We start from the raw sequence: 21907 nt of genomic DNA, 5'->3' as shown, positions 1-21907 counted from the left end.
CCTTGAAATCCAAAGGATTGACTTGACATTTCAACAAGTGAAAGAAAGCCTTTCTCTCTAAATGAAAAATGGAATAAAACACATGACCATGATGAAATAAAGGAAGGAATGTGATTCAAACATGTAAGTTACTGCCAAATCATGTTCAAACCGTTGAAGCAATTTTTTCAAGCCTTAAAAAGCTATACAAGAAACTTAATGGAAAATGTTCTTAGCAGGTATAAGGTCAGTTACCTAGACATTTTCCACTAATTTCCTAAACTTTGTTTTTACAACACATCACTTCAGCTACAGAATATGTATGTGGAGAAAGAAAAGGCATTTGGTACTGTAGATAAGTGTTCAGACATGCTTTGCCTCCCCAAATACTTTTCTTCTTCTAGGCAGTGGTGGGATACGACCGGTACACCCCAGTACAGGCATACTGGTGCCTGCTGTGAGCACCAGGTACCGTTCTGGTACAGTGCTCCGGAGGACCCACCCACCCGCCTGCCCTCCTTAGCTGCATTTGAGCCGATTGGGGTTTACGCACCCGGAGTGTATTGTGCCTGCATGACACTCCGCTGAACAGCTCCGCCCCAACTTTTTGGGCACCAGGGACCGGTTCTGTGGAAAGAGGTTTTTCCACCGATTGGAGGGGGCGTGGTTTCGTGTGCTGCCTGCATTCCATGGATGGGGCTTCACTTCTTTGTGCGGCCCAGTTGCTGGCATGTCGCAAATTAGTTCCGGTCCATGGACCGTGGGTTGGGGACCTCTGCTTTAAATGAACTGCATCACACTGCCTGTCATTCACAGCCCTGAAATATTGTCATCTGTCTACAGTGCTTGTTTTTGTCTGATTCATTCCAAGTATAAAACTGGTCTTCCACCCACTTATTTCCAATCTCTGGGCTGGGCTTCATGATTAACACACATCTACCCAGAATTCTTTGACTATGACACCCTCTTTCTTCCTTAAACCGGCAAAATTGTATTTTTAACCTAGCCAAGTCTTCCAGATATCTGGATTGTTCTATCAGGCATATTTGGTTTTTCTGGTCTGCAGGAAATTGGGTATTACCCATTTCGATAGTGCAGAAAAATTGTCCTGTGCATTTTTCCACCAATTCTCACAGAATTTTATAAGGCAAAAGTTTCAGGATGTGTATAAATTTCATGCCTTTCATTAAATAGTTATCTCTGGCAATCTGAAACTTCCCTGGTTTTTCACAATACCATTGTTGTGACCTAGGCTTCCCAAGAGCATGAAGCAAACTCCTTGTCCTGACAAAAGCCTTTTTTTATTAATGTACTGTGAATTCTGTTCATTCACATCCAGCAAATCCTTTCAAGGGAGTATTTACCGTCACAAACCTTATCTGGCTTGGGGAGCTGACAGGCCAATATCTGCAAAACTTGGCAAGGAGTCTCAGAGAGTCACGAACCAATTAAGCAAACTAATTCTCTCCTGCAAACTCCACTCTCCTTTCGCTCCTCTTTTATTTCCTGTGGGAGGGGCCATTCATCATCCACCTGTAGTCTTATTCCCAAGTCGACCCTTGTTCCTTAGCTGTTCCCTTCGTCTCGCAACCCTGTGCATGCACATACTGGGAAGAGGCTCCAGCTATTCATCTGCCTCACTGATGTCTGACTCTGAAGGCAGCTGGTAACTGGCATATGGACCTGGCCCCCTCTCTGCCTCTGATACAGAGCCCTCATCAGAGCCTTCCCCAGACTCCAGGACTGGCCCATCTTCCTCCCCAATCTCCTCACTGTCTGAATCTGCTGCCAACTCCGCTGACTGCTGGTGGACCACAACAACCATTACCATTCCAAGGGAAGACATCAGAATGCAATTCCTTCAAAGAGGCTTTTCCCATGAAACTATGTCAGCCACTGGTATTGGAGACTCCTGGGAGTAGTCTTTGTTAAACATCTCCTTCCTTGGGAGAAAAAAAAGTCCATCCAATTACTTTGGCAGAAATATTGAAAAACCTATTCCTGGATCTACTTCAATAAAGCACCAGTTCAGACTACAGTGTTTCCCTGAAAATAACACGGGGTCTTATTTTCTTTTGACCACTGAAATAAGTGCTTGGCCTTATTTTTGTGGAGATCTTATTATTTTTGAGGTGCAGGAGGCAGCGAGTGTGGTCGCCTCATGGCTGCCGCTGTGTTGCAATATTTTCGGGGGAGAGCTTATTTTAGTGCATGCGCTCACAAGCCCAATTGGACTTATTATCTGGGGAGGTCTTATTTTGGGGGAAACAGGGTTTCTCTCAGCTGATGTGGCCAGCCCTGCTTTTGACTCCAACAAGATCATTATTCAAGACTTATAGCATCTTCTCAAATTACACAGCTATCATTGTGCTGAGCTAACCGTAATGCAGGCAGCTTTGTATCACCTCAGTGATGGTCAGGTCAGGTGACATGAGAAGGGGGTCACTCGAGAAAAAATGGCCTCTTATACAAATGACACTCTATGTGCTTCAGACTGTTAGCGAACTCAACTGGTCTGCTGCACCAGCAAATTTTCTGTCTGTTCCTCCCGGGTTCCTCTCCATTCTGCAATCACTGTGCCAATTTCCTTGGCTGTGTTGCATTTAGTTTGGCCTCTATTTAATATTTCCAGAACTAAGCAACAGGAGGCCATGGCTGCCAGGTGTGCCTGGAACTTCTTTTGTTCTCTGGACTATGTTCAGCTGTTGTTTACACTTCAAGCCATTCAGCCATATTTCCATTAAGTCAGCCGTGCAAAAAGAAAAAAAAAGCCACCAGGGAAACACAATACACTTTTCCTGCTACCTGCAGGGCCACAGATGTGACCCAGGTTTCTCTATCCTTTGCTTGGCCTAGAGCCCAATGGTTTGTTTTGTGAAGAAGGCAAAGCAGGTGGTGCCATGCCATCCCCTTCCTCCCAGTGCTTTTGAGAACCATCTCTGTGCCAATATTGCAAAGCCAGTAAATGAGAAAATCTTCACTGGCTCCTTCCAATTGAACAGCTGGGCAAATATTAGGCATAACTGCATGGTGAAGTCAACATGGCCAGAGCATACACAAAGAGTTGGCCTGTCAGTGTGACCACTTTAATTAACAAGCCAGTCCAAGCCAGTTAATTATAAGACAAAACAGAAACTTCTCAGGCCCAAATCCCTTCTTGAAATCTGGGGAAACTACTGCACTGCAGAGTAAATAATAATGAATGAGGGGCTAGATTATATTGTCCTTTGTTTGGTTTTAATGTTTTACGTGAAATATTGTTTGTAAACCATGGTTTATGACTTAGCTAACTGTTTGACCCAATAAATTGTGGTATGTTCAATAAGTGATAACTAGCCCATCTGAAATGATGCACCACTTCCCTCTGGATCTATTATCGTCAATAAACCGACTATATACAGTAATTGAGAAATATATACTTGCATTCATTACTGGGTGGTGCCCCGTTATTCTCGAAATCCTGTACATATTTCATCATGGATTTCCAAATTCTCCTTTACATAATCCTTAAAGTGATTTTATTATGGATAAAACAAGATACGTACATAGATCAATCATTCTTCAATCATATGTTATGTAAATAGAAATTTCATCTGCTTCCTTGTGCTGCTGAGAAAGTCGTGCATACAGTCGTGGTAGGATTTAATTTACATGGGTTAAAGTTTGAAAATGTTTTCCAATGAAATGTTTTCTGATTTCTAATGACTCTGAATTCTGTATCATGGCTGACTTTAATGGACAGAAACTGGGCATAGTTGGGCATCAGTAAGGGTAAAGGTTCCCCTCGCACATATGAGACGGTGCTCATCTCTGTTTCAAAGCCGGAGAGCCAGTGCTGTCCGAAGACATGAATAAAAGCCAAAGGCGTACAGAACGCTTCCCACCAGAAGGTATTTTCCCCCCTATTTTTCTACTTACATGCTTTTGAACTGCTAGGTAGGCAGAACCTGGGACAAGTAATGGGAGCTCCTCTCCAGCGACGCCTAGAGCGCCGCTGGAGGGCCAGTAAATCCGAGTCAGACCGAGCACTCTTAAAAGCCTGCATCGGAGCATATCTATCGGCATTACAGACAGCCAAGAACAACCACATTGCCGCTCTGATTGCGTCCGCTGAGTCCCGCCCTGCCGCCTTGTTTAGGGTGACCCGCTCCCTCTTAAATATGAGGGTTGCGGGGAACCCCTTACAAGGTAGAGCAGAGGAATATGTCCAGTTCCTCGCGGACAAAGTTGCTCGGCTTTGGATGGACCTGGACTCCAATTGCGCAGAGCCAGCCGAGGTACCGGGGGAAGGTCTTGAACGACACCTCTGGACTGATTTTCAACCTGATGAAGTGGACAAGGCCATGGGAGTGGTGAGTGCTTCCACATGTGTACTGGACCCATGCCCCTCTTGGCTGGTCGTGAACAGCAGGGAGGTGACGCGGGGCTGGATCCAGGCGGTGGTGAATGCCTCTCTTCAGGAGGGTTTCTTCCCACCGGCATTGAAGGTAGTGGTGGTGAGACCCCTGAAGAAGCCATCACTGGACCCAGCCAGTTTGAACAACTACCGTCCAGTCTCCAACCTCCCCTTCATTGGGAAGGTTGTTGAGAAAGTGGTGGCTTCACAACTCCGGCAGTCCTTGGATGAAGCAGATTATCTAGACTCCTTTCAGTCGGGTTTCAGGCCTGGCTACAGCACGGAAACCGCTTTGGTCGCACTGACCGATGATCTCTGGAGAGCCAGGGATGGAGGTCATTCCTCCATCCTAGTGCTCCTTGACCTCTCAGCGGCCTTCGATACCATCGACCATGGTATCATTCTGCGACGGTTGCGAGAGGTGGGGGTGGGAGGCACCGTTTTTCGGTGGTTTTCCTCCTACCTCTCGGACAGGTCGCCGTCTGTGTTAGTTGGGGAGGAGAGGTCGACCCCTAGGCCCCTGAAATATGGGGTTCCTCAGGGTTCGGTCCTGTCCCCCCTGCTATTTAATATCTACATGAAGCCACTGGGTGAGATCATTCGACGGCACGGGATAAAACACCATCAATATGCGGATGATACACAGATGTATCTGTCCGCCCCGTGCCAACTCAGTGAAGCGGTTGACATGATGTGCCAGTGCCTGGAGGCTGTTAGGGTCTGGATGGGGGTTAACAAGCTTGTACTCAATCCAGACAAGACCGAGTGGCTGTCGTGTTTCCCTCCCAAAAACTTGGTCAATATTCCATCACTCAGGCTGGGGGGTGAAAATCTACGCCCCTCAGACAGGGTTCGCAACTTGGGGGTCCTCCTGGATCCACAGCTGACTTTAGAACACCATTTATCGGCTGTGACCAGGGGGGCACCCAGGTTCTCCTGGTGCGCCAGTTGCGTCCCTACCTGGACCAGGAGGCGCTCGCAACAATCACTCATGCCCTCGTGACCTCAAGACTGGACTACTGCAATGCGCTCTACATGGGGCAGCCCTTGAAGAGTATTCAGAGACTTCAACTCGTCCAGAATGCAGCTGCGCGAGCGATTGTGGGTGCACCTTGGTACACCCACGTTACACCTATCCTCCGCGAGCTGCACTGGTTATCGATCAGTCTCCGGATACACTTCAAGGTGCTAGTCGTAACTTATAAAGCCCTTCATGGTATTGGATCTGGGTACTTGAGAGACTGCCTGCTGCCAATTACCTCCCACAGACCCATTAGATCTCACAGGGTTGGCCTCCTCCGGGTGCCATCTACCAGCCAATGCCATCTGGCTATTACCCGGGGGAGGGCCTTCTCTGTGGCAGCTCCGGCCCTCTGGAATGAACTCCCAGCAGGGATTCGGACCCTCACCTCTCTCCAGGCCTTCCGAAAAGCCGTCAAAACCTGGCTTTGCCAGCAGGCCTGGGGGTAATGAGTTCCCTCTCCTCTCGACATGTATGGTTGTGCGACTGTTGCCTATTTTTATTATTTTTATTTCGTTTTTATGTTCCCCTTTTCCCCCTTTTGAATTGTTCGCCGCCCTGAGTCCTCCCGGAGAAGGGCGGCATACAAATAATAAAATTCTATTCTATTCTATTCTTTTATGCGGTGCTAGGGATTCGAACCTCCGAACTGCCAACCTTTCTGATCGACAAGCTCAGTGTCTTAGCCACTGAGCCACCGCATCCCCATCATTGCCTCATAGAAAAACGGGAGGATTTGTTCAGTCTTTTTGGACTATCCCATGGGATGGTTGAAGTCCAATAGAACTGAGTCTGTTGGTTGGGGGAATTCATTTTAAAAGGAATCCCCAGGGACCGAGGCTGGGATCCAAGGTGGCGCAGTGGTTAAATGCAGCACTGCAGGCTACTGCTAGATCAGCAGGTCAGCGGTTCAAATCTCACCGGCTCAGGGTTGACTCAGCCTTCCATCCTTCCGAGGTGGGTAAAATGAGGACCCAGATTGTTGGGGGCAATATGCTGACTCTCTGTAAACCGCTTAGAGAGGCCTGAAAGGCCTATGAAGCGGTATATAAGTCTACTACTGCTATTGCTATTACATGCCAGGCAGGTGCTTTTGTCACTAAGTTATAAAGACTCCCTCCACCGCTCCATTTCATTTCAACAACTGCACTGGCTGAAAATGTAGCATTCTTTTTTTAGAAACTGCCCACTATAAATCACCTAATGTAAACAAGGCGGTTGCAGAGAAAGGAGACTTGACTTTGCATTTCTCCCCCAGTGGCCTCTCCTCTCCCTTTCTCATCTTACAGTTCGAGCCTGTTTCCTGGTGCTCAGCTTGCCTGGGCCTTTTGCTTCCTTTCCCCTCTTGGAATGCAGTTGGCACAAGCCGATGCCTTTAGAGCCGCCGCACAAAAAAGAAACATCTCCAGCCAACAGCCGGGAAAGACAATCCCTGCTCAGTGAGAATAAATCAGCTCCCCTCCCGCTGGCTGAGGACACCAGGCTCCCTTTAGCAAAGCACTGTTAAGGCAAGCCCGACCGGCTGCCAAGAAGGAAAGCCCGCAAAACAGAAAACAGCCTGGGCCGTTTCTAACGCAGTGAGTGAGAAGTAAACAAAACCCAAGGCCCAAAGGGCAGTCTGCATCTGGGTGGCTTGCTGGAATTGTTGATCTTTGTAGATACAATGGGGCGTTGTTGTTGCTGCTGCTCCTTGCTTGCTCGCTTCCCCCTTTTTTTTTTTTCAAAAGAGCCGGTTACATAACCTGTTGTGCAGAGAATTCATTCTATAGCCTCCTGGCTGGGCCCCAGAGCCTCTCCCTTGAGGTTGCAAAGAAAGAACATTTTGCCACTGTCAACAGCTGGAATTCCTAGAAGTGAAGGGTGGGGGTGGGGGAGAGACAAAAAAGGTTGCGCAAGGACCGGGAACAAGAAAAAGCAACAACAGTAAAAAAAAATCATAATAATAAAAGGAGCTCGGTTCTTAAAAGTTGCTGCGCGAAGGATAGGAGGGTAGGAAACATAAAAGGACTCTCGGGGTCTTTGAGGGCAATTGTTGCCAACCATGAATTTATCCTGTCTTGGTTTTTCCTTCTTAAGAGAAGAATCCAGGACTGCTGTAGCTTGCGGATTAAGCATATACCATTTGTTATTTTCTTTCCTAAAGGAATTCTTCTTCCCCAATGTTTTTCTTCTCTCCCTCTCTTTTTCTCTTTCCTCCCGCCTCCTTTTACCATGTTATTCTTAAAGCAGAGATGGTAACTTCAAGGCTGAAGGGGAGAGTTCTTTTCTTCTGAGTGTACAATTCAGGAGAAAAGAGGTACCCCATTTTCCCTGAAAATAAGCCCTCCCCGGATAATAAGCCCAATTGGGCTTTTGAGTGCATGCGCTAAAATAAGCCCTCCCCTGAAAATAAGCCCTCCCAGAAAATATTGCAACACAGCAGCAGCCATGAGGTGATCATGCGTGCTACCTCCTGCACCTCAAAAATAATAAGCTCTCCCCAAAAATAAGGCTAAGTGCTTATTTCGGGGGTCAAAAGAAAATAAGACCCTGTCTTATTTTTGGGGAAAACACAGTACCTTTCTCTTCAAAGGCAATACAGGTGAATCAGTTAGAACATTCTGTCAGTCCTGGAGGCCATCTTTTTCTCTGGATCTTCTGGGATGCCACATTTAATGCCTGGGAAAATGGGAGGGGGGATTACAAGGAATTAGCAACAACAACATTCTGTTCTCTGGGACTCAAGGGTGTTCAGCCTGCACCTGGGTGGGAGTGACTGGAGGTTGTCTTCAGTTGGGACGGTGAATTGATTGGACCATATAATGGACTTGTGGGTGCAGGAAATGGATCTTTGACTTTATTTTGGGTGGGGAAATCCCGGTACTCTCAGATTAGGTTTTCCCAGATGTGCCAATATGGCATCTATAATAAAATGGAACTTTGAGGAAACTCAAGTCTCGGAATCTTATTTCATTGGGGGTGTTACTTGGAACTCTGGCACATTCATTAATACTCAAGAGTAGCAATGCGGGTAGTCCTTGATTTACAATCTTATAATTTACTACTTACAACTGAGCCCCAAAATTTCCCTTGTTAAACAAGAAAGTTGTTGAGTGAATTTTGCCCTACTTTAAGAACTTTCTTGCTACATTTGTTAAATGAATCAGTGCAGTTGTTAAGTTAGTAGCAGGGTTGTTAATCAAATCTGGCTTCCCTATTGACTTTGCTTGTCAGAAGGTCGCAAATGTGATCACATGACCCTGGGATCCTGCAACTGTCAAAAATACATGCCAGTTGCCAAGTGTCCAAAATTTTGATCACGTGACCAAAGAGATGCTGCAACATTCACAAGCGTGAAAAGTGTCATAAGTCACTCATTAATAAAATGCTTGTAAGTTGAGGACTACGCCTATATTAAGAACAACGCCGGCTGGGGAATTCTGGGAGTTGGAGTCCACACCACGTAAAGTTGCCAAAGTTGAGAAACACTGCTCTACAGAATTCCCTTGATTGCTAATCATGCCTTCTCTTCAAGATAATGAACAGTAGAGCATAAAACATTTTGCACACCTTGAAGCCATTGTTGGACATGTTGCAATATGGTGGAAAATGTTTTATAACATTCAGCTAACATTGATTTAAAAATATCATAGTGTCTCTTTCCAGTGGCATTTTGTCCAGCCCATAAATAGATACATTTAAACATTATTAACTGCATTAATGTTAAGAGATCATCTCCCTTTAAGTCAATAGCATGCAACAGACCTTACAAAGGATGTATATCAGTTGCTCTCTGCCTGCCACTATTTCTGAAAGCACAGTCAACTGACCAGCATTGGATGAGATCAGAGTGTGGCTTATTGGACGTTTTGGTTCATATAAAGGCATGGTTCCTCCTCTTTAGACCCTGCTCAGCTCTTGCCGTTTGGTTCTTCTATCCCTAAAGAAATAGATAAAAGCAGCTCTGTGCAGCTGGTCTATCAAAACTGTATAACACAGGAACTGTTCAGCCAGCAGTACCGCAAGTGCATCAACCCTGTGATCCTTATCAATCTAGCAAAAGATTGAAATAGCATAAGAGTGAAATGATGGGATTATTTTTTCTTCCTGACTACCTCCAAAACAGAGCATGAAGGAATGTAGATAGCAGCATATAAAGGAAGGAGGGAGGGAGGAAGGGAATAAGGAAGGTTAGGAAGGAAGGAAGGAAGGAAAAAAATGTAAGAAGAAAGGGAAGGAAGGAAAGGGAGGGAGGGAGGAAGGAAGGGTAAGAAAAAGGGAAGGAAAGAAGAAGGGAGGGAGGAAGGAAAGGAAGGAGGGAGGGAGGAAGGAAAGGAAGGGAGGAAGGAAGGATAAGAAAAAAGGGAAGGGAGGAAGGAGGGAGAAAAGGAAGGAAGAAAAGGAAGAAAGGAATGGGAGGAAGAAAGGTAAGGAAAGAAGGATGGAAGGAAGGAGGAAGGGGGGAGAAAGGGAAGGGAAGGGAAGGGAAGGGAGGAAAATCCTAAAGACAAATACTACTTGTGACTGAGCTCCCTATTTGACTCTGACAATCTCCTCCTTGTCCTCATCTTATATCAGGATGGAGGCAGAGAACAAAATAAATGGCTTAGATGTGGTGGAAAAATCCTGATGCATTCCTGTCCCAATTCTCCCACAATGCCATGATGGATGTGGATGTTTTCCTCCATCAGTGGTGATGTGAAGAAGAAAACAGGCAGCAAAGCAAGGGGGCAACAAACAATCTTATTGCTTATTACATGCTGCGCACATTAAAAAAAACACCTGTTCAGTCAAAACAGATAGAGGATAGTGATCAGCAATGTGGGCAGCAAATTTCATGCCGGCATTATTTTTCGCCAACTCAACATTAGGTGGTTAGCTCTTAACTCAGCAAGAGGCCCTTATTCATGGGCTAGTGATGAGTTAAGGGCAATGCCATGGGGTCAAAGGAGCATAATATGTGCCATCGGGATTCAGTTGTCTGAGATTATGTGGAAATACTGTAAGCACTTTCACAATCTCCCTGAAGATAGTTTGAATGGTTGACTCTAGGTCATAACCTTGCAAGGCATGGATAAAAACTCTTTCCACCTTTTCCACACCATGTTTGATTTTATATCTCTCTCTCCTGCCAGTCTGCCATCCTCGGCTTATAAAGGTGAGATAGTTAAGGCTAGTAGAGGTGCTTAGAATTGGTTTATGATTCAGAAAATTTTGCTATTAATTTGTTTGTTTTGGTTTGTTCTTCTGTTGCCAACAAGAGGATCACAAAGAGGGATTGCAATAATCCCATTAGATTTTATAGAACCGTGATGGCAAATATATGACATGCGTACCCAAAGTGGCATGCGTGGCATCACCCATTCCTCTTCCTGGTTTCAGGCATGCATGCGCATGCGACAATCAGCTGGCCTTGCTGCATGCAGCAGTGCTGGACACTGGAAGACCTTATCTTCCATTTTCTGGTGTGAGCATGCGTGCCAGCCAACTGATCATCACATGCGCACACGTACCAGTAACCAGAAGTCTAACTAGCCAGAAACCGGAGGTTCATTTTCTGGCATGCACATGCCCCCTGGGCAGCTTCTCTTCTGGGTTACGGCCCTGATAACGGTACAGGCACCCCCTTTTCTGCACTAGGTACTGAAAAGATTCGCCATCACTGCTCTAGAACAAACTGGCATTTTAAATAAAAATTAATCTATTGTGGCACAAGCTTTTAAAGAAAAGGTGTGCTTATAACATGGGACAGTGATGGCAATCAGCTGGTCGGTGCGCATGGTCAGACCAGAAAATGGAAGACCAGCTCTTCCAGTTTCTGCCGTACACACCAAGGCCAGCTGATTGTCATGTGTGCATGCGCACCAGAAAAACAGAAGAGGAACTGGTGCATTGGCTCCATGTGTCCCTTTGGGCACATGTGCCATAGGTTTGCCATTATGGCCATAGGAGATTGAACAGCATTTTAAGAGCAGTATATCTGTTTTTAAAATAAAAGTAATAAATACACCTTGTAAGTTCTGGAATATACTATAGATATAGTGATCATATTTTCTGGGTAAAAATAAAGGACGAAACTGAAAAAGGTGTACACGTATACACCATTTTAATTGTTTCAATTTTTCCTTCTTTACAAAAGAAAATTCAAGAGCAAAACCAAGAAAGATGGTAAAAAATATATTCTAATAAAAGTATCAAAAATCAAATTGTATACCTAATCTGTTTTAAAAAGTCAATTCAATGTTCATACTTTTCACATGAATGTGAATGTTTGTGCAGTAAGTGGTTCCATTTATACAGTAAAAGCTAAATAACCAAATAAAGGACAAAAATAATTTTTTGTAAAGTAAATGAATCTAAAGGGCAGCTTTATGAAATAAAGGATTACCTTTATAATAAAAGATGTAGGGTCCAGTATTTTCCTGTATAAGGAATTGCTTCTGTCACTCAACCTACAGCCGCATTGTAATATCCCAAAAGAATGGCACTTTCATGGGGGTGTTAAAAGGTTGTGTTAATAAAAAGGGCAAGAAAAGCCTATCAGCAATGCGGATACAATTTATTAAGGCTCAGATCTAAGTTTTAGGTAGTAAGCCTTTGGGGCAGTTCATTTCATTGTAGCTCAGATTAAAATCCCATTTGATTTCATCCCATCTAACCAATGATTTAACTCCTCTAATACCCTAATGTTTGTTTTAAATTTCATGTACCAGCCATAGCAGAACTGGGAGACAGAAGTAGTGCCCTTGAATGCAGAAGATCTCTACCCTCTTCCTTTTTCTGACATTAGCATAAAGGCTTTCAGAAATGTTGCTTTCCAATTTATCAGTGAAGCTGATCAGTGAAGACTTCACTCTCTTCTATCATATCTCTATACCTCTGTCAATCCTTCTCTCTTTTCTTTCTCCTTCAGGAGTTGCTTCAGCCAGAAAAGTAGGTGCCAAGTTGCCCAAGAACATAAAAGTACTCTGAAAATTACACCCTAGTTACCTACTGCCTTGTAAGAATATCGCTCTCTCCCAGTCTAAATGGTTCTTCCTTGTTTTTGCAAGGGATTCTTCTCTGACCACTAGATACTTTAAGGGACTAGGTCACTGGTTCAGAAATTAAGCTAAATATAAAAAAGAATGATCCCAGACTTTGCAGACTCTTCGAAGGGTTCTCTAATGATATCTCCTGGGCCCCAAGAGGGTAATTTTAAGGCTTTGCCCTCATAGCTCACAAGACCTGACATTCCACTTCAAAAAAACTTTTACTGCAGGAGTATAAATTATACATCATCATAAGAGAGAGATGGGATAACTAATTGGAGGGTGCTGAAGAAGATTGTATAAACACAGGCCGATAGAGGTGGTATTTTTATCCTTCAAAAAATACATAAAATTATTTTTACTGTGCTAGAGCTAAAAATAGAAGTCAAACCATCTTTTTTTTCCTTTTTGCTGTTCTGGACATGAAATAAACACCAGAGCATTTCTATTACCATCTAGCTTTCCCTGGGTGTTTTGCCCACATTCAACAGGCATTAAGAAGCTTCTTAAGAAGACAGGCAAAGGTTCTAATCCTGTAGCGGCCTTCAGAATGCCAGGCTGTCCATAAACATCTGAGAGTGAAAGAAGACTGAAATATCCCAAGAGCTTTATAAAATGTTCTTTCCATAAGCACTTTGAAAGGCTGAGGCCAGTAGTAGTAGTAGTAGTAGTAGTAGTAGTAGTAGTAGTAGTAGAAAGCAGCTCGCAATTCCTTGTTTGTAAAAAAATAAATAAAGTAGGAGCAGCTGAGGACCAGTGTGCTGGAAACAGCAGCACATGACACAACAGCATCCCCTCAATCAGAAAGATTTAGTAAACAGAAGGATTTAATAAACTTCAGATGAAAAACAAGAGACTCACCCAAGATTAACCCAGCAATATTCGTAGAATCACATCAGAAACTTGTTCTGGAACAAGAAACTTTAAGCTTGCAAAAGACATTTTTAGAAATTCAGAAATTATCAAATACATTTGAGAGGACAGAGAAGAAGTTGGAAGACTTAGAGCATCTAACAGTAAAATATGATGAAGAAGTTGGAGATGCTTATCAAGTGGAAAAAGTGGAGGTTAGAATCCTAAAAACCGAAGAGGAAAATGACCATAAAGAAATTAAATCTGCTGATATTTATGGTGATTGGTTTGTGTCTGGAAATGGAAAGAGTGGAATACTGAAAGAGGAATTAAATGGAGGGGAGCTCTACCCCAGATGGCAAGACACAGAAGAAGAAAAAACAAAAGAAGTTATGGATTTAAAGAGAGAAATTTTATTAGCAACATCATTGATAACACTACTGAGAATTAAAGATAAGCTGATTAAGGAAACAGAAGAAGGGCATCAGAATTACATGAGATTTTATAAGCAATGAGTTGCTAAGAGGAGTCCATACAAATTTGACTAAGGAGATCATTAGAGGACTGATACCACAAATGGCAGAAGACATGAGTCTGTTTTGCTACTGGAAAGATACAGGTTGATAGATGGAAGTGCATAATTTAAAACTAGTTAAACTTAGTGAAATTTAGTGACAATAGATATAGTCAAATAAATAATTGATAATGATAATAATGTATACATGTGTAGTGTTATGATAAGTAATAATTGGATATGAATATTGAATGGTACCCATGAAAGGAAGATTAGAAATCTTTTTGATTATATATAATGGTTAATAAAAAAAGAACTAAATTAGATTCAATTAAGTCTTGATTATTAGGGGGGAAATGTTACGATACACGATATAGGCAAATAAAAGAGGGATAATGATAACAACGTATGTATGTATGTATGTATGTATGTATGTATGTATGTATGTATGTGTACAACATAAGGAAACTGGATGTAAATTGTAAACAGTGATTTGGAAAGGAGGATTAGAAAATTTTGTTACTAAATATTATGGATTTTTATCTAGAATAGAACATAAGGATTCAGTGTTATTAGAGGATTTTAGAAATAGTAAATGAAATGCCAGTATGTGGTTATGTATTAAATCTTGTTATATTTTATAATGAAGGACGTTTAAACAATTATAGTCAAATGAAAATGGAAGTATGATGATGGTAACATGTATAAATATCTGAGTTAAAATACTTGAGTTAATATGAATTATGGTTGATGACTGCGGAAGAGATGCACGAAAGTCTTTTGTAACCAAGTGATACACTTTCTACAGTATGTAAAGAAGGAAGATTCTTTGTGATGTGTTTGTATTGAAAATAAAAAATAAAAAAAAATTATTAAAAAAGAAAGAAACTTGCTCTGGAGAAACTGCATGCAGAAGATACACATCTCCCTTCAAAAATTATGGGATGTTCTTCAGGCTACCACAGGCATAATTCCCATCAGAGAGTGGGATTCATCTCTGGGCTGCAAACAAGTTGGCCCAATCCTTCTGCATGCCTGCTTTCACTTTAGAAGAGAGGGAAGGAATAGGAAAGAAGAAACAGTAAACGAGAGGAGGATTGGGAGGGATGGGAAGAGAAGGAGAGAGGGTATGAAGGAAAAGAGGTAGAGAGGAGTAGGGGAGAGGAAGGAGAAGAAGGAAAGGGAAAGGAGAGGAGGAAAGAAGAAAGTATAGAAGGGAGGGAGGAAAGGAAAGGAAAGTAGGGTGGCAGTAAAACAAAATAGGTGTATGGGATGGTAAGCAAAGCAATCCTGATCATATATTTTATTTATTTTATATGGGAAAATGAATGTTTAAAAGTGTTAAAATGTGATAAGAATAATAACTATGAGAATGTATACTTGTAAATGTGTGTATGAGTCTAAAAATAAAAATACTTAAAAAAACATAGGTAGTTGGGCGAACTGATCCAATATTTGCTGCCATAGTAACAGAAATATAATAAATATTATTTGGCCAGTTTGTTTTTACTTAGTTTTTGTTTGTTTGTTTGTTCATTTAACATATTTTATAGCCTCCTTTCTCATGAAAATGTGACTCTGAGTGATTTAGAAATATAGCAACAATTAAAACTTCATGACAAGCTAACATAAATAAAATAAAAACTGTAGAATCCAAAAACGTGGGAGAACAACACTCATTTTATCTTATTCAGCCACCCTGCAGGCTCTCCATGAGATCTCCAAGGATGATGGGAAAACATGTTTTAATGACTCTCTAGAAGACTAACAAATGCAAACCTCATCTCAGGAGGAATGTTATTTCAGTAGGTGGGGGGGAGAGTCGCAGCAGAAAAGGCATGCTGCCAGATGGAGCTTCTTTGGAGATGAGACCCACAGCATACTCCTCCTACTGGGTCTGGTAGAATGGATAGATGTAATTGGAAAGAAGTGGTTGCTCAAATTATTTGGTCCCATACTGTGTAGGGCTTCAGAGGACAAACCAGCACCTTGTATTGCTCCTTAAAGCAAACTGGCAGCCAATTGGAACAGAACTGTAATGTGTGCTCTTCTTGAGACATACATAACTCTCCACTCCATCACACTCTGCACCAGGTGACGTTTTAGGTAACTTTTTAAGGGTAGCCTCGTGTAGACATCATCATAGTAATCCATTCTGGGTGTGATCAAGGTGCAAGTGACTGTGAGTAGAGCATCATTGTTGAAGAAAGGGCCCCAAAAACTTATTCTTGGAGGAATTTACCTGCCTCATAATTTTGTTTGCTACAGGTGTGTTACCTGGAACCCTGACACCTGCACCAAATGTGGCATCCAACTCGGGATGAATTTGAGTGATTTTTGTCTGATAGATGTTCTGCAAATTCTTCCAATGGCCTTGTAGGTAAACCTCTGAGTCCCCCTTCCTCGAGGTGGCTTGGATCATCTTAAACAAGGTTGCCAGTTGACTGTTTTTAGATACAACAAGAGCAGAGAATGACAGCCCTTAATGACACAAGATAGGACTTAATAGCAACTCTCATTTGTGTTTGATCCCTTCCAATGGTGTTCTAGACATCTCTCCTCCCGTTTCTCCTCCCTCAACTCTTCTATAAACCATAGAGATACATTTCATAAGAAGGGAGATGTTGCATGGGCATAATCCAATCCAAGGCTGTCTTCTCATTCCAAGTGATGGTCAAGGGTTTATTTAGATAATGCAGCCATGAAGAATAACCCCAGTTTTCTCTGGACCCTATCATAATTTATCAGTCAGTGGGGTTGGACTGATCTAATAGGTCTAATAGGTCCATCCTCCCTGAGACACAGACAGTGCCAGAGTGATTATTACTAAGGTATGATCTGGCCATTATAGGGTAGATATCAAGGTTTCTCCAATTCCAGATTGTGCTGCCACAGTTATGACAAGAAAACTCTTGCATCATAGATGCTTAAAACATTCTTAAAGTTTTGGTGACTTTGTACTACAAAAAGTAAACAAAAAAGAGCACCAAGAAAGCCCAAATTTTATGTAAAGTAGAGCCAAATTACAGGCCTCTAAGTGCCATTGTAATTGCCACTGTAATCAGCCTTAGACAGCATGGACAATCGTGGGAGATCCCTCAAGTCCAGCAAGTTGAGCAACCTTTAGAAGGCCATGGGTTCATGATTCCTAGATTACAGAAGGTGGCATCCAGATCCTTTGCAGATTGCAAAGATATTACCACTTTCTATTTGTCATCTTCATCAAGACAGGTGATGACCTACAATCACTAACTGATGCTGCAATATTTGGGAGTTCAGAATGGCTGTAATCTTCTAAAGTGAATGTATACAAAGTCAGGACCATAAACATTAGGACTACTTATACTAGGATCCAAATAGTTTTGCTTGCTCTCACATCTCACTGACAAAAACCTATAAAGTGTACCCTTTATAGGTCAATTAAAGTTACTTTTAATTGTTTAGCGTACGAATGACTCTAGCTTACGTCAACAGCTCTTGGGGATAAGGGGAATCCATAAATGGTTAATCATTAATCCAGGGATTGCTGAATATTTCAATGCCAAACATTTGAACGAGCCACCTTCACTCCAACGTAAGTTTTTTTTAAGTGCATTTGTGCTGTCTGGTGACGGTGAAATTCTTGCCTAATATTAATCACTATTTTATCAATGTATGCTTGCGTTCTGTAAAGTGTATTTTTTCATCATTCTGATGCCCTTCCAGGAAGCTGGAATTGTAACTTCTAGTCTGCCTTTTGCCTTTTGAGATAGACATTCATGGAGCTATAGTCCAAGAAAATTAAATTGGGGAACACTGGTCCAGTGTGAACTTAGTCAGGAAAGCATCAGAATTCAGTGAAAGGTCAAGTAGGGATCACTTCTCTTTAAGTGAACTATCTGCAAGTTTCCATCTATAAATAGTTTAACTTTCATACTTTTTTCCCAAGGGAACTCTAGAAATGGCTCTCTGCTGGAGTTAGGAATTATATAGTCACAGGGAACTCTTAGGTAAAGATAAAGGTTCCTCTCACACATATGTGCTAGTTGTTCCCGACTCTAGAGCAATGCTCATCTCTGTTTCAAAGCCAAAGAGCCAGTGCTGTCCGAAGACATCTCCATGATCATGTGGCTGGCTGGCATGACTAAATGCCGAAGGTGCACAGAATGCTGTTACTTTCCCCCCAAAGGTGGTCCCTATTTTTCTACTTGCATGTTTACATCCTTTCGAACTGCTAGGTTGGCAGAAGCTGGGACAAGTAAGGGGAGCTCACTCCTTTATGCTAAGGTGACCAGACATCCCGCTTTTGGCGGGACACACCCGCTTTCCAATGCATTTTCCCGCGTCCCGCCCGCTTTTTTAAAAAGCACGCTTTTTTTTGGCGCTAGCAGCTCCCGCCCATCAGCTGCTAGCTTGCTGGGCTGGCTCATCGTTCTGTTCTCTATCCTACCTCCTACCTACAAATTTAAGCCAGCCCAGCCTGCCGCTCACAGATTGGATTGGCCTGGACTCCAGCCAATCAGTGAGCTGGCTGGGATGGAAAATGCGGCGTGCTTAAAGTTTTCCATCCCAACCAGCTCACTGATTGGCTGGAGTCCGCTTAGCATGCCGCATGAGTCCCCCGCCCATCCGTTGCCGCTCGCATGGGCGGGGTAGCGTAGCGAGTGAGCGGGGAGGAGCTTGCCTTTCCAGCTCCACTTCCGGACAAGCTGTGGAAAAACCTCTGCGAAAAGTGCCACCTGCGGCCGCCGCTTCTTCTCCGAACTCAGAGTAAGTGACGGGCGGGGCAAGTGAGGGGGGGGTGGCGGGATCGCCACCCGCTGCACTGCAGCTGACTCACCCCGGGCCGGGCGGGCTGGGAGGCTCTGGGCGTCCGGGCGGGAAGAGCACAGAGAAAGGCAGAGCGGCGCTCGACGCGACTCTGCTATTTCTGCTGGAGGAGTCCCTAGATAGGGAAGGCGGGTGGCGAGGCAGAGCAAGGGAGCGCAAATGGCGGATCCCGGGCTCATATGCAGAGGGAGCTCTCCAGGCACAGGAGCGCTGGAAAAGTGCTCCGCTCATGCACCCACCGGGACGGAGCACGCTCGCTCCAGCCCTGCCTGCCGGCACGACTTTGAAGTGTTGGCTTGCCGCTTGCCTTCCACTTCGGCCCGCGCGGAAGGCAATCCAGCCCTTTCAAAGTCATGCCGGCAGTTTAGAACTCGCCCGCCATTCAGCGAAAGATGTTTCGCTGAATGGCGGCTGAGGGGCACGCTAAAGTGCCAGCATGAGTTTGAAGGGCTGGCTTGCCGCTTGCCTTCCACGTCGGCCCGCGCGGAAGGCAATCCAGCCCTTTCAAAGTCATGCCGGCAGTTTAGAACTTGCCCGTCATTCAGCGAAACATATTTCGCTGAATGGTGGCCAAGGCGCACGCTAAAGTGCCGGCATAGGTTTGAAGGGCTGGCTTGCCGCTTGCCTTCCACGTCGGCCCATGCAGAAGGCAATCCAGCCCTTTCAAAGTCATGCCGGCAGTTTAGAACTTGCCCGTCATTCAGCGAAACATATTTCGTTGAATGGTGGCCAAGGGGCACGCTAAAGTGCCGGCATAGGTTTGAAGGGCTGGCTTGCCGCTTGCCTTCCACGTCGGCCCGCGCGGAAGGCAATCCAGCCCTTTCAAAGTCATGCCGGCAGTTTAGAACTTGCCCGTCATTCAGCGAAACATATTTCGCTGAATGGCGGCCAAGGGGCACGCTAAAGTGCCGGCATAGGTTTGAAGGGCTGGCTTGCCGCTTGCCTTCCACGTCGGCCCGCGCGGAAGGCAATCCAGCCCTTTCAAAGTCATGCCGGCAGTTTAGAACTTGCCCGTCATTCAGCGAAACATATTTCGCTGAATGGCGGCCAAGGGGCACGCTAAAGTGCCGGCATAGGTTTGAAGGGCTGGCTTGCCGCTTGCCTTCCACGTCGGCCCGCGCGGAAGGCAATCCAGCCCTTTCAAAGTCATGTCGGCAGTTTAGAACTTGCCCGTCATTCAGCGAAACATATTTCGCTGAATGGCGGCCAAGGGGCACGCTAAAGTGCCGGCATAGGTTTGAAGGGCTGGCTTGCCGCTTGCCTTCCACGTCGGCCCGCGCGGAAGGCAATCCAGCCCTTTCAAAGTCATGCCGGCAGTTTAGAACTTGCCCGTCATTCAGCGAAACATATTTCGCTGAATGGCGGCCAAGGGGCACGCTAAAGTGCCGGCATAGGTTTGAAGGGCTGGCTTGCCGCTTGCCTTCCACGTCGGCCCATGCAGAAGGCAATCCAGCCCTTTCAAAGTCATGCCGGCAGTTTAGAACTTGCCCGTCATTCAGCGAAACATGACTTTGAAGTGCTGGCTTGCTTGCCGCGTTTCCCCGGAGCGCTCGGGCTCCTTCTCTGGGCAGAGTTGGAGCCTATCCTCCACCTCCTCCCAACGGAGGGGCGCCCTAAAAAAAAAAAAAAGGAGCCAAGCCGTTCCAAAGATTTGAAGGGAAGCAACCAGATCGCAGCGAGGAGAAGGAGGAGGAAGTAAATACAAGTATAATAAATACAAGTATTTATTATACTTGTATTTATTATACTGTGGATTTGGTCTGCATCAACCTGCCGCCTCCCCTCACCAGGCAAATCGCGGTGAAAACTCTGGGTGAGTCTCCGCGGAGAGCTTGGCGGGCAGCTGGCTGGACTTCTAAGAGGTGGGGGGGAGGAGCGGCAGCTCCTTGAAATGGAAAAAGGCTTGCTTCCCCCTCCCCAATGAGACGCCTTCCACGATAATAGGAGAGGAGAGCTAAGAGAACAGGGCGGGGGTTGGGAGAAGGCATGGCACCGGGCTCGGATTTGCCATTTGAGAGAGAGAGAGAGAGGAAGGGGGAGAACACGAGTGTGTGTATCCCTCCTTCCTTCAGCCCAACACTCTAGCCCGGCTTGGCTCCCGCTTCGTCTCTCCTTCCTCTTCGCTTCTCTGTTCGATTGTTGAAAGTGGGAGCCAAACCGGGTCATTCCTTCCAAGAGGCAAGTTTCCATTCTCTTAGCTACGTTCTGCCTTGTGATTGCTGTCTCCAGGCTCTCCTCTCCTATTATCATGGAAGGTGTCTCATTTGGGGGAGGGGGGGCAGGCCTTTCTCCATTCAACAGATCCAATATACAGAGTTTTATTTTTTGGCCCTAAAAATATTGTCACTGAGGATGACAGAAATTTCTTCATCATTGCTATTGGCCTCAAGTAGCAAATAATTAAACATGGTTTTTAGTGTACTTAGTTAGCTATCTGCTTTTTAACATTACATGGTATCAGTTTCAAGAATGCATGCAATCCTGAAAATTTGTAACAAACTTGTTGAAGGGCCTATGAATATTTTCTAGTTTAGTGTAGAATAAGTATTCTTAATAAAAGAAAAAGTCATTTTTATTTAATCATTGCATTCCTGTTTATAATGGCATTAATAACTAAACTGGAAATAAATCTATGTTTGCTAGAGTTTTAAAATTAAAAAACCTTACATTTTGTTGCTAGTATTTTAATCAGAGTTTTGCCAAGTGAAATTATATAATGGTTCCTCATGTCTCTGTAATTTTCTAAATCTCATCCAGAAGTACCACAGAATCTGGCATTTTCAGCAGAATGATGCTGATGCTAATAAAACATCCTGATTTTTGGTGAAAGGATGGAAAGAGGAAGGAAGGAGGAAGAGAGATCTAAAGAGCAGAAAGACAGAAGGCAGATAGGCAAGAGGAAGGAAGGAAGGAGAAAGAATGGAAAGGAAGGAAGGCTAGAAGGAAGAAAGAGGGAGGGAGGGAGGGAGGAAGGTGAAAGGAGGAAGGAAGGAAGGGTACTTCACTTGTAGGCCTGGGACTGAATGCAGGAGGAGTCTCTCCATAGGATCAGCTGCTCCTCTGATCATGGTCTATGAAAATGTTACTGCCTGCCTGATGCAAATTTTAGACAGATGGTGCTTTGGGCTGCCCCTCAATCCCCCCTTTACTCCTCCCCCTGAGAATTCAGCCCCCTGAGTTTTGCCTTTGAGGGCATGTGTGGTTATGGCGATGGCAGAGTCAACTGGAGGTTGAGAGGGGATTGGGGCTTTTGGAGCCAAGGTGGCGCAGTGGTTAAATGCAGCACTGCAGGCTACTGCTAGATCAGCAGGTCAGCGGTTCAAATC

This window comes from Thamnophis elegans, chromosome 2, assembly GCF_009769535.1.
Source record: "Thamnophis elegans isolate rThaEle1 chromosome 2, rThaEle1.pri, whole genome shotgun sequence".
NCBI classification, from domain to species: Eukaryota; Metazoa; Chordata; class Lepidosauria; order Squamata; family Colubridae; genus Thamnophis; species Thamnophis elegans.
The sequence above is the reverse complement of the archived record's forward strand: the minus strand, read 5'-3'. Positions refer to the sequence as shown.